Source organism: Acomys minous, assembly GCF_964271855.1.
Source record: "Acomys minous genome assembly, chromosome: 7".
Lineage (NCBI taxonomy): Eukaryota > Metazoa > Chordata > Mammalia > Rodentia > Muridae > Acomys > Acomys minous.
Window position 1 is genome coordinate 51645059 of NC_140488.1, and position 11718 is coordinate 51656776.

Genomic DNA, 11718 nt, shown 5'->3' on the forward strand with positions numbered 1-11718 from the left:
TAATATTTGTATACCTTTCAGAGATATAATGATATGAAATGATTTGTGTTTCCAACTTTTGGTTTCTAGCTTTGAGTCATATTTTGATCTTCTGTTTGTGGTTAATTTTGTGTGTCAACCTGATATATCACAGAGTATCAAGATATTTTGTCAAGTATTTTGATGTGTCAGAGAAGACATTTTTGGATGAGTTTATTTCTTGAGTTGATATAATATGTAAAGCACATTGTTCTTCCTGATCTCTTAGAATGAGTTGGAGACCTAAATATAACAATAAAAGCCAATCCTTCCACAAATAAGAATAAATTACTCCTGACTTTCTCACCAAAGAAATGAAATATGTTCCTCATTTCAGACTCAAATTTAAAGACAGGTATCTAGTTGGTATCTAGTCTGCCATCATTAGCACATTAATTGTACTACTAACTCTTCTGTGTCTCTAGCCTGCCAACTATGAAGGTTGGATGGCTCCACCTACATGATGGTCTGAACCAATTCTTTGAAGTAAATCTCTCTTTTAGGGTACTGATACTGAAGGATCACAAATACTGGCCTACATACCAACACAATGTCTCATAGTACTCTGTTTATATATGCAAACACATACATCTTATTGGTTCTTTTTTTCTGGACAACCCTGAAATAAGTGCATTCTCCACCAAGATATCTATCATTTGTTCTTGACTGAAATTCAAATGCTTAGTAATGACTGTGACAACTTCATGTCTATATGTCACTGTTATCGTGTTAGCAATTTATACATATTGGAGTAAAGAAAACTTTTGCGTGTTGATGCTAGCCACACTGTTTCATCACTCTCCCTTTAACAAAAACAAACATACAAAAAATGGGAAATCACAGCTTTTGAGGCATTGAACATTGAATATTAGTTTTTCTTATGGTTTAATAAATAGGACATAGATTACATATTATTGATTTAAATTCTCTAAGAATTACATATAGGTAATAACACAAAGCAAGCTAACTTTATAGATAGCATCTGATACATATTATGTTTGTAAGTTGTTTCATGTCTTTTAGTTATGGTTCCTTTTCTGTAGTTTGAGAGATGTTTGCTTTTTGTGATCTATCTATCTATCTCTCTATTATCTATCTACCTATCTATCTACATGGCCTTCTGGGTATAACTTTTTATTTGAGTCTTCTGGTGCTAGTGAAAGATCACTGATAGTTGTCCGAGATTCAATAAGGTATCAGTCATTCATTGACATTTAAAAAAAAATCTACGTTTCTGCGTGAGGTTTATAGAAGATACAGCTACCATTTTAAAGATTTTGAAAGTTTATTGCAAAATACAGAAGTGTATATGACAATAATAAAGAAAAAGTGTCCATAAACTTGAAAGTGGTAGGGACTTAAGAGGGCCTGGAAGGGGGAAGGAATGAGGAAAGTGATGTAATGCTATTTCAATATAATAAAAATGTATTTAAAAAAAGAAATAGACATCTTGATACTCTTTTCAACAGACTTGATACTGTTTTCAACAGACATGGTAAACATTCTTACTGCCTGAGAAGCCCTATTGGGTCCAGTTTAGTTATGGGGAGTGACTATCTTGTATTCACCACTTCCTTTATTAAGTAGCTCTTGTTTGTAATGGATAATATTTATAAAAATATACACATTTTGTAGTAAAAATACATAAAGTATGTTTACAGAAAAAAATAGAGAAAATTATCAAAACAGAGTATTTATTGTTTTGAGAGTGAGGAGAGGTTATATAGAGATCAAAATTGTAGGACTGTAAAGTATAAAATGTATTTACCCATATATTCTTTGGTTTGAGTGCTGGCAATTGGATCAGGATCTTACTTATGGCAGGCAAAGGCTCTACCACTGTGCTCTATTCTCAGTGCCACTATTTTCCTTTCTATCTGAGTATCTTATCTTACAAATTTTCTCAAATTCTGCTGTGAAATTCTGTAAGGAAAAGAAAATGAAATGCCTTACAGAATGACAGCAAGGAGAAATGAACTGGGTCAGGGGACTTTAGCTCTAGCCTGATAATTTCAATCTGACCCAAGTCAGTAATGAAAGTTGTTTGATGCACTATGGGAAACTTGATGGTAGTCTAGGGCCAAGCTTAATGGGCAAGTGCATCTATCAGCACAACACATCACCACTGAGCAATCACATTTATGATCTCAAAAGAATTAAAGAGGCAATGAAGGCAAAGTGCTTCTCAAGGAAAACAGGTAGACTCTCCTCGGTCATGACGGAGATTAAAATCCTCTGAGCCAATGTTCTATTTGCCACCTCTAGTGCTAGTGCTGCAGAAGTCAAGTCATGGACTTTTAATTTGATTAAAAACATAACTGCCCTCAATTGTACTGCTTTAGGTTTACCTCATGCACCATTGAGTCATAAGATGGGAAACATCTGTTTGAATTTGCAAGAAAGTATCAAACAGAGACTGAACCCAGATCATCAAGCCCCAGAAAAACTAGAGGAAATAGCAGGTCAAATGGGCAACACTATGGCCATCCCCAGATTCAGGAAATGCAGGTGATAGCATAATGATATTAATTATTGCAGTGCAGTCTCCAAAGTCTTGGGATAGGCACTGAAATAAATAGTGTGAATGAAAGTCTGTATTGTAGATGTAATTAATGGGTGGATATTAATTATAAATAAGGTTTAATAAGTGTCCCAGCAAATAAAGTGAAGATAACAGAGGACTGTTGGTTACAAACAAATATTTGAACAATCATTATAGCAGTATTTTTATTGTAAAAAGTAATGATGTGGATAAGAATGAATTGATCAGAATGCCTTTCTTTTCAGAAATTCTAATAAATCTAGCCATTAATTTCCCATTTTAATTGTAATAATAAGAACAAGATTCAAGGTGACATCCTGCTCCCACTTTCAAAAGCTCCACAGCAATGGTTTCTAAATTTGCCAGCACAGCAAAAAAGTCACCCGGGGAACGTTCAAAACAAAACCCATTGGCTAATAATCTCCTTGTACTCTAAAAGATTTGATAACGGCTCCAGTGTGAGGTGCAGACACACACACACACACACACACACACACACACACACACACACACACACACATTGGTTGTTTTACTTTGTTAAGTAATACGTTTTAAATTAAAATATAATGCTACACTGTGGAGAATGTCCTGTCCTTTCTTTAGATCTGGGTAGGGGTTTGAAGTTTACGGCCTGTATTGCCCTTGAGTGGAGAGTGAGGTCTGACTTTCACACGAACTCTGGTGCCTCACATTTGACCACGTCCCCTGGAGGGGGAGACCTGGTGGCACTCAGAGGAAGGATAGCAGGTTACCAAGAAGAGACTTGATACCCTATGAGCGTATACAAGGGGGAGGAAGTCCCCCTCAGTCACAGTCATAGGGGAGGGGAGTAAGGGGAAAATGGGAGGGAGGGAGGAATGGGAGGATACAAGGGATGGGATAACCATTGAGATGTAATATGAATAAATAAATTTTAAAAAACAAGTAAAAGAAAAAATATAATGCTACAGAATCCAAGTAGCTCCACCCATATGTCAAATAGATGTCACAGAAGTAATGGGATTTCAACTCCTTAGTCCCCTTGTATAGTCCTGCTCTGGCCTCCCAGACTGCCTTTAATACCCATGTTTGGTTTTGTATATGTTATATAACTGCAGACGTTTGAAGGGAAGGCTAACATATTGTATTTTTACTTTCATTTCTTTATCAGGTTAAGAAGAAGAAAAACTATAAAACAGTATTACCTATGGAGGGAGGTAATGCTCAGGAGTATCTGTTCATTCATTAAATGAACAATGTTAACAGTGTGCCTCAGACTCAGAGGAAGCAACTTTGGATGGGCTAATAAAATAATCATGGGTAAAGTATCTAGAAATATGTGGGCATTGGAGGTACCTGGGTAGGAGTTAAGAATGGTAAAGGAGAAAATAGAGGAGAAAGACAATGGATACACTCATTTTACCTACTTTCCAATAGGCTAGCATCGAGGCTACATTTATATAAGAATTCAATCAAGGGAAAACATTAAGACTCCTGGAATCAGGTAAGGGTTTGCTGAGGAATGTATTTTGAAATATAAAATTTTTCAAGAAGAAATTTGCCTGCAATGGCTATGTAATTGAGCATCCAGAATTTGGAGACTTAATTTAGCTACATGCTGACCAGAACAAGAATATATGCTAGTTCCTGATAGAGACTAGATTGGCATACGGTGCCCTGTAGAAGATGGCTGGATTTTAATTGCTTGTGGCTCACTGGAGCTTAAGTGACAATCCCCTTACAATAAGTAGAATTCCAGTTTTTCTCTTGCCACAAGATTTTAAATCTCACAGCTTCTACAAAGTAACCATTTGGAGTCTACTTTAAACTTGGGCTGGTATAACTCCTTCATGCAAAAATCTGAAAATGCGTGCATAATTTTCACACTATCCTTTAGTGTGAAAAGAAACCCTAAAATTGGTAAGAGATTATGGCTTGGGTTATTCAAAAATTGGGATAAAATTGATGATGATGGTGATGATGATGATGACGTGTGTATGTGCTTATATAGAAAAGTAGGTGGTGTACATAGGGATGCTAAATCTGAGGTTTATTATTTACAAATATTAGTAAGTGCAGCATTAGAAGTTCTGATATCTCCTATTTGAAATGATAAGTTTGGCTCATTCATTAATGTTCTGCTCTATGCAAGGGGTTGTCCAATAATAGAAAGAACTTATTTTATACTGAAATATTAAGATAGAGGCTCAGAGTTAAATTCAAATAAATTTATACAATATATTTCTGATATATACAAATCTTAGGAGAAAAAGTAATATCAACTTCTTTTGTAATCGAGAACTTACTAACTATATGGACCTTTATTATGCATTATTTATGCTTGCAACATATGAGGCATGAATAAACATATGCATTCATATATAGCATACATAGCTTTATATATGCATATATATTTTTGTAATACATACACCCCTATAATATGTTCATTTTGCAAATTAGAACCACAGAGGTAAAGGTGACTCACCACTCTACCCTGATAGTGGCAGTGCAGAACTAGGAACTTTACTTAGTTCCAAACTGTGTGCATTCACTGCTTATCATCTATTTCTATAGTGGTTAGGCAGAATACTTTGAAAATGAAAAACCATGATAATTCTCCTACTGCTTGTTTTCTTTCTCCAAACGAAAAAACTTAGGAACAGATTGAAGGGGCAAATGTGTTGACATATTCTGTAGGTTTGGCCTCACTCACTTCCTTCAATGACACTATTTTCAAATCCTGAAGACCGAACTTAGTCTCTGTGAGAAGCAGATCTGTAATGAAGTTATTTGGTGCAGCTGTATTGGGTTATGTTGGTGCATCTACCTGGAATGAGCTCAACTTTATCTCTAGTCACTCTTCCATCTGTTTCTTATGGCTTTTGACTATAGTTCATCACCAAATGCCTCTTTCTCTTAGCTAGTTTACACCTATCATTCAGCTACAGTAAGAGAAGGAGAGCAACTCTGGGTAGTGGCAATTATTTTACATTTAAATTCTAATTGTGAATGATTTTCAGGTATGGAGTCTCTTTTTAGCTTCCTATGGTTACTCATAGAATCCCAGTAATATTTGAGAATAAAATCCACAGTGGGTGTGGGGTTAATTCTAACTCTTTTGCCTCCTCTTGGGATCCCTATCCTCCTACTGGGTTGTCTCATCCAGCCTTGATATGAGGGTTTGTGCCTGGTCTTGTTGCAACTTTTTATGCTGAATTCAGTTACTATATCTGGGAGGCATGATCTTTTCTGCAGAAAAATGGAGGAGCAGTGGATCTGGGGGAGAGGGGAGATGGGGGTGGGACTTGGAGGAGTAGAGCAAGGGGAAACTGTTATTGGGATATAGTATATGGGAGAAGAAAAAATCAATGAAAAATAAATGAACAAATAAATAAAATTCCTAAAACCTGCATTTAGGCATTTCATTGACACTGCTTAATAAAATTTCTTTGGGAGTATTGCATAAACAGAGTATCTAAAATTCATATATAGGTCTAATATTATTAAAAGTAATATATTTCTGATAATTACTTGAAATTAAGCTGAATATAACAAGACAACTTCTTTCTTCTAGGACCTGGGTTTGGTTTAGTTTGTATTGTCAAATCTATTTTAACTTTCAATCCTATAATGTTTTGGTTCTGCTGAAATTATAAATTACTTCAATCAAAATATGTTCAACATCTAATGTATATTAAGGATTATGGATATTCAGCATCGAATGAATTGCATAAGTTTTCCTGAAGATAAGTTTAAATTTTGCAATCATGCAGTAGCATGATTCAGTAGCAAAAGATAGTTTCAGTGGATATGATCATGTTTACTTTCTGAAAAATATATGAATGGCCAAGGTAAACTTTGATATTTCATTCAATATCTCAGTTTTTACTTTCTTTATATGAAGCTGATATATGAATGCTTGCAATCTTTACCAGCTAGCAAATGAGTGTCAGTAGCTGTGACCAACAATGACTGTCAGATTGAGAAAGGATTAAATTTCTCTTTAGTAGCTCTAAAGAATCAAAGTACAATAGATGAATGAGAATAAAAGAGGCAGATTTGGGGCTTGGGTATAAAAAAATGAAGCTAGTTGAAACTTGAATGGACTCCTCAGGTCTAGAAATGTTTAAACAAATGCTGAATGACCAGAACTCCGGGTGGTTGTAGAGTTCATTCCAATGTTTAGTAGGAAAATGACCTGGAGGGTATTTTTTTCTTTCACTTCCTAGGCTGGTAAAACAGCATAAAGAAGTTCTGCCCTGAGTTAAATTTCCATGCTATTAATGAGAATCATATTTAACAATTCTCTGTTTGCAGTGTAAACTATATTTGTATACACAGCTTGGTGACTATTTTAATTTGAAAACCATGTCATTTCAACCTTGCAAAGTATCTCATAGTTTTAAAATCCTGTTATACATTATTTTGTGGGGATCATAAGATTCTTTTTATCATCCAAAGGCAACTTGATTCACAGAAAAAGGAGATTAAGGAGTGCCTTCTATGATATGCAAAGAACTTTCTCTTACCAAAGGGCACATCCTCTATCTAAGTTCTTACCAAACAAACTTTATTCCTTGTGCCTTTTTGGATTTTCTGAGTGTGGCTTTGTGAATTACTCATCTGCGTGCTCAGCTTTGTTTTAGTTTTCAAATCAGTCTCCTTTCATGTTTATGATCTTTTGATCCTCCCTGCATTTCTGACTCAGAAGAAAATGTCCTAGCACTGATCTCTGGCCTCCAACATTATTCTTTAGTCACTCTAGTTCAGTCTGTATTGTGTAGCCCAATAGCCTATGTAACCTATGGTATGCCATTCTAATGCTGACCACTATTCTCTGGTGTTGATTCCTGAGTTCCAAGCCTTTCTAGGCTCTTTTTTTTCTTTTTCTTTATTTTTGTCCTCACATATTACAGATAGACTGTAGCACCCCCATCCACCTCCCCAGACTCTTTTCCCCACCTCCCTTCCCCCGATCCATGCCCCTTTCACCTTCCCTCAGAAAAGAATAGGCCTGCCAGGGACCTCATCCCAATACTGCATAACAAGTTCCATAAGACCAGGCACATATTCTCACACCAGGACTGGACAAGGCAATCCAGTAGAAAGAAAACGGCCAAAAAAAAAAAAAAAAAAAAAAAATCAGGCAAAGGAGTCAGAGACAGTTCCCGTTCCTACTGTTAGGAGTCCCACACGAACACCAAGTTACATAACCATAACATATATACAGAGGACCTATGTCAGATCCAAACAAGCTCGCTGATCTCTGTGAGCTCACTTGAGTCCCAGTCAGATAATTCTGTGGGCCATGTTCTTGTGGTACCCTTGATCCCTTTGTCTTCTCCAATTTTTCTTCCACTTGTTCCTTGGATTCCCAGCGCTCCCCCTAATATTTGCCTGGGGCACTATACATCTACTTCCATCAGTTGCTGGATGAAATCTCTCTGGTCTCTCTGGTAACAATTATGCTAAGCTCCTGTCCCAGCACATCCTACAGGCACGGCAAACTTTCAGACAGAGGTTTGGTGGCTGGGTTACAGAAGATAGTTTGTTCAGGCTCAAGGTCCCCCGTTGCTAGGAGTCTTAGCTAGCGTTGCCCTTGTAGATTACATATAATTTCCACTGCACTAGGTTTCTACCTCTCTCCTGAAATTTCCACCAGCAGTCTCTTCAAGTGTTCTCTCCCTCTATCACCCCACCTGATACCTACTGCTTACATGCCCATCTGCACCCAATCCACCCATGAAATTTACTCTACTGTTTTCCTTCCCAGGAACATCTCTACATCCACCTTTAAGCCCTTCTGGTTATTTAGCCCCTCTGAATCTGTGGATTTTAGCATGATTATTCTTTACAGCTCATATCCACTTGTAAGTGAGTACATACCATTTTTGCCTTTCTGAGTCTGGGTTATCCCACTCAGGATGGTTTTTATGTAGTTTTATACATTTACCAGCAAATTGCATGGTGTCTTTGTTTTTAATAGCTGAGTAGTATTCCATTGTGTAAATGTACCACAGTTTCTCCTATCCGTTCTTTAGTTGAGGGACATCATTGTTGTTTCCTGTTTCTTGCTGTTATGAATAATGCTGCTATGAATATAGCTGAGAAAGGGTCCTAGTGGTAGAATGTGGCACAGGTACACAGTCCTTGTCTACTAGTTTGGTCATCCTGTGGGTGCTTGTCAAGTCAATGACCTCTTCCAGATCCCACTACTCCAACCCTGTAATAAACAAGATCAAGGACTCTTTCATACCTGGGACCCTCTAGCTGTCCCATACAGTGTGAAGGTAACCTACTTGAGCTTTTCTGCACAGACCCTCTTTCTTTAGTTGCCCTAAAACTGTTTATGCCAGACCCATAGTCAAAGCTCAGCATGCACATCCTGAGCACCAGCCCAGCCTGTTGAGTCCATCTGAAACTATCTTTCATTCACCCACTCCAGCTTTCAGACCTATTCTGAATCCTAGAATCAGGGCCCTACCTACACCTTTCTAATTCCCAAGGTCTGGCTGTGTGGCACTTCTTGTAGTCGAGACCTCCTGCTGTTTGTATATCAGACACACAACCAATAAAAGAAGTATACATACCAAGGTCTAACTGGAAAAACAATATGAAAACTCAAGACAGTATGTCCCATCCCAAAATCCATCAATTTTTATAGAAATGATCTTCAATGAGAATTACCTAGAGGAACCCCAGGACATAGATTGTCAAAGAACAGCAATAAACTTAATCAAATAATTCAAGAAGCTTGAAGAAAAAACTAACAGCCATCTCAGTGAACTGAAAGGGAATAGCACAAATATATGAAATTATAAAAGTCCAATCCATATAAACACAATACAATATGTAATATAATTAATACATTATATTATATAATACATAATAATAAATATATAATGTTTATCTCAAAAGTCACTGGCTGTAAAATAAAAAGCCTAGTGCCAAATATGGGAAATTTATGCCAAAACTGTTGGTCAGGAGTATCTTGGAGACATTCAAAACAATGTAAGATAATGATGTTGTTCCTGACTGCCAACAACAACTTGACGGCAAAGATCCAATTGCTGAAGATAGCTCACTCTTTGGCTACAGGACTTTGAGAAATAAAGCTGGTACTGACTGGGAAGCTTCTTCCCTAATGGCTAACTTTCACAGTAACAAAATTTTGACGTAGAATGTTAGAAGAAAAAAGTTATCATCAACCATCTCTGGACCATGCAATTTATAACAAGAATTGGTCTCACAAGATCAATACCTTGGTGCAATTGTGGCACAAATAATATGGAGGTAACTAATTGTATACTAATTAGACTTAAAGACTACTCCATTGTAAAAAGCACATGCCTGGTGCTGGCCAAGAACCCATGGCTGAGAAGCTTGGATGCTCCAGGAATGGATTTATTAGTACTAGTTTACTGAATGGGCATGGTATCAAGCTGTCCTATAAATTCATATGTCTATATCCATAGAATAGTGCAGCACTCAGATTTTTATGAACTGAATAATATTTAATGTAGAAGTTTCATAAACTAGTCAGAGTGCAGAGAATAAGTGACTATGGAGTGTTCTGCTACAGATGGGACATATATATTATTCCCCTCAATGTTCATGGGCCAGTATGTAAGAGGTAGCCAGAATGATTTTAAGAGCCAGAGGTCAAGGAGGACCCCAGCAAAACCTTGTCATCTGGACATGACAGGCTCCCAGCACTTATGAACTCACAACAGCTGTGGTTGCCTTCAGAAGAATTGTCAAGATTAACTCAGTCAACTCATTCAGCGTGGAATGGGGAGTTCAAAAACCTGCCCCACCTCATCTGAGAAGCTATTGATCGTTAAATGCCTCTGAAGAGCGAGATGAGGCCCCTGGTAGGTTAACCATGCTTCAGTGATGGATTTCACATGTTGATGCATATATGGCAAGTACTTAGTGAGGTATTTATAAAGGGAGGACCTGAAGTTTAGAGTGAGATGGGAGGTAGATATGGGAAGATTAGTGAGAGAAAAAGGAAGTTAATGTGATCACAAATGCATGTTATGCATGTATGACATTTTGAATGAGTTAATACAAATATATTTAAAATTATGAAGCACAAAGTTATCAAATATAACAGAGTTTAAACACTGTGTAGACATAGATGGATAGGATGTAAACATAGACTGATATTGTTTTAAAAAAAGTATTTTTCAGGGCTGACTATTTGGTATTGGACAGAAAATTGGTGTGCTGTTCCCAACAGAAGGACACTGCTTCTGCTTCCAACTTTCTTCATTTGCCTATAATTCTTTGGTTTAGGCTGGAGCCTCATGGGCTTGCCCTCATTCACTTTGGCATGTCCATTGACATTGCCCTTGTTCAGATCATGGTTTGAAATTCGATTTGGTGAGACTTTAGTCAGCTCTGAAAACATACATATATGGATCATTTACAGACTAAACAGGTTATATTTGATAATATGTAATACATACACACATGTACACATACATACATATACATAATATGTGTGCACATACGTATACATATATGCTTGTAATTATAGTGAATAAAAGAGGCCATGGATTTGAAAGAAAATGGGGAGGGGTGTCTGGGAAGGTTTGGAGGGAGAAAAGGAAAAAGAGAATGTAATTATATTTTCAAAAAAATGAAAAAAGAAAAATACTATGCCAATTTATTACAAGAGAAAATTAGGTGTCTGGTACTAGAATCTTTTGTATTTAGCTGGCTGAAGGCAGGAAGATTGACCATCTTTAATATCCATTTAGCTCAACTTTTATTCTCTGAAGATTGAAGAGGGAAAGAAAGCTGATTTAGATGAGGTAGAAAACATTTGCTTAATTTGGTCACTGTCAGAATTAAAAATACTGATTTTTCATAATCTTTGTGATGAACAGGCAATTATACATTTTGATATATGTCTTTTAATGACCATAATTAAATATGATTCATCATTTTGGTTTTGCCAATAAATCAAAGTAGATCATTAGATAGAAATAATCTGTTCTATACATTCATCCAAAACACTTAAAAAGAGGAGATAAAAAAGTTATTTAAGAGAAAAGGCAAAGTTTAGAATCCAGTGTTGTAATTCTTTATTTTTCAAGACTACTGTAGGCATGTCTCAATGTCCAAGAAATATTCACTTAGGAAAGATTTGAAATAAGTTGGTGGTATTT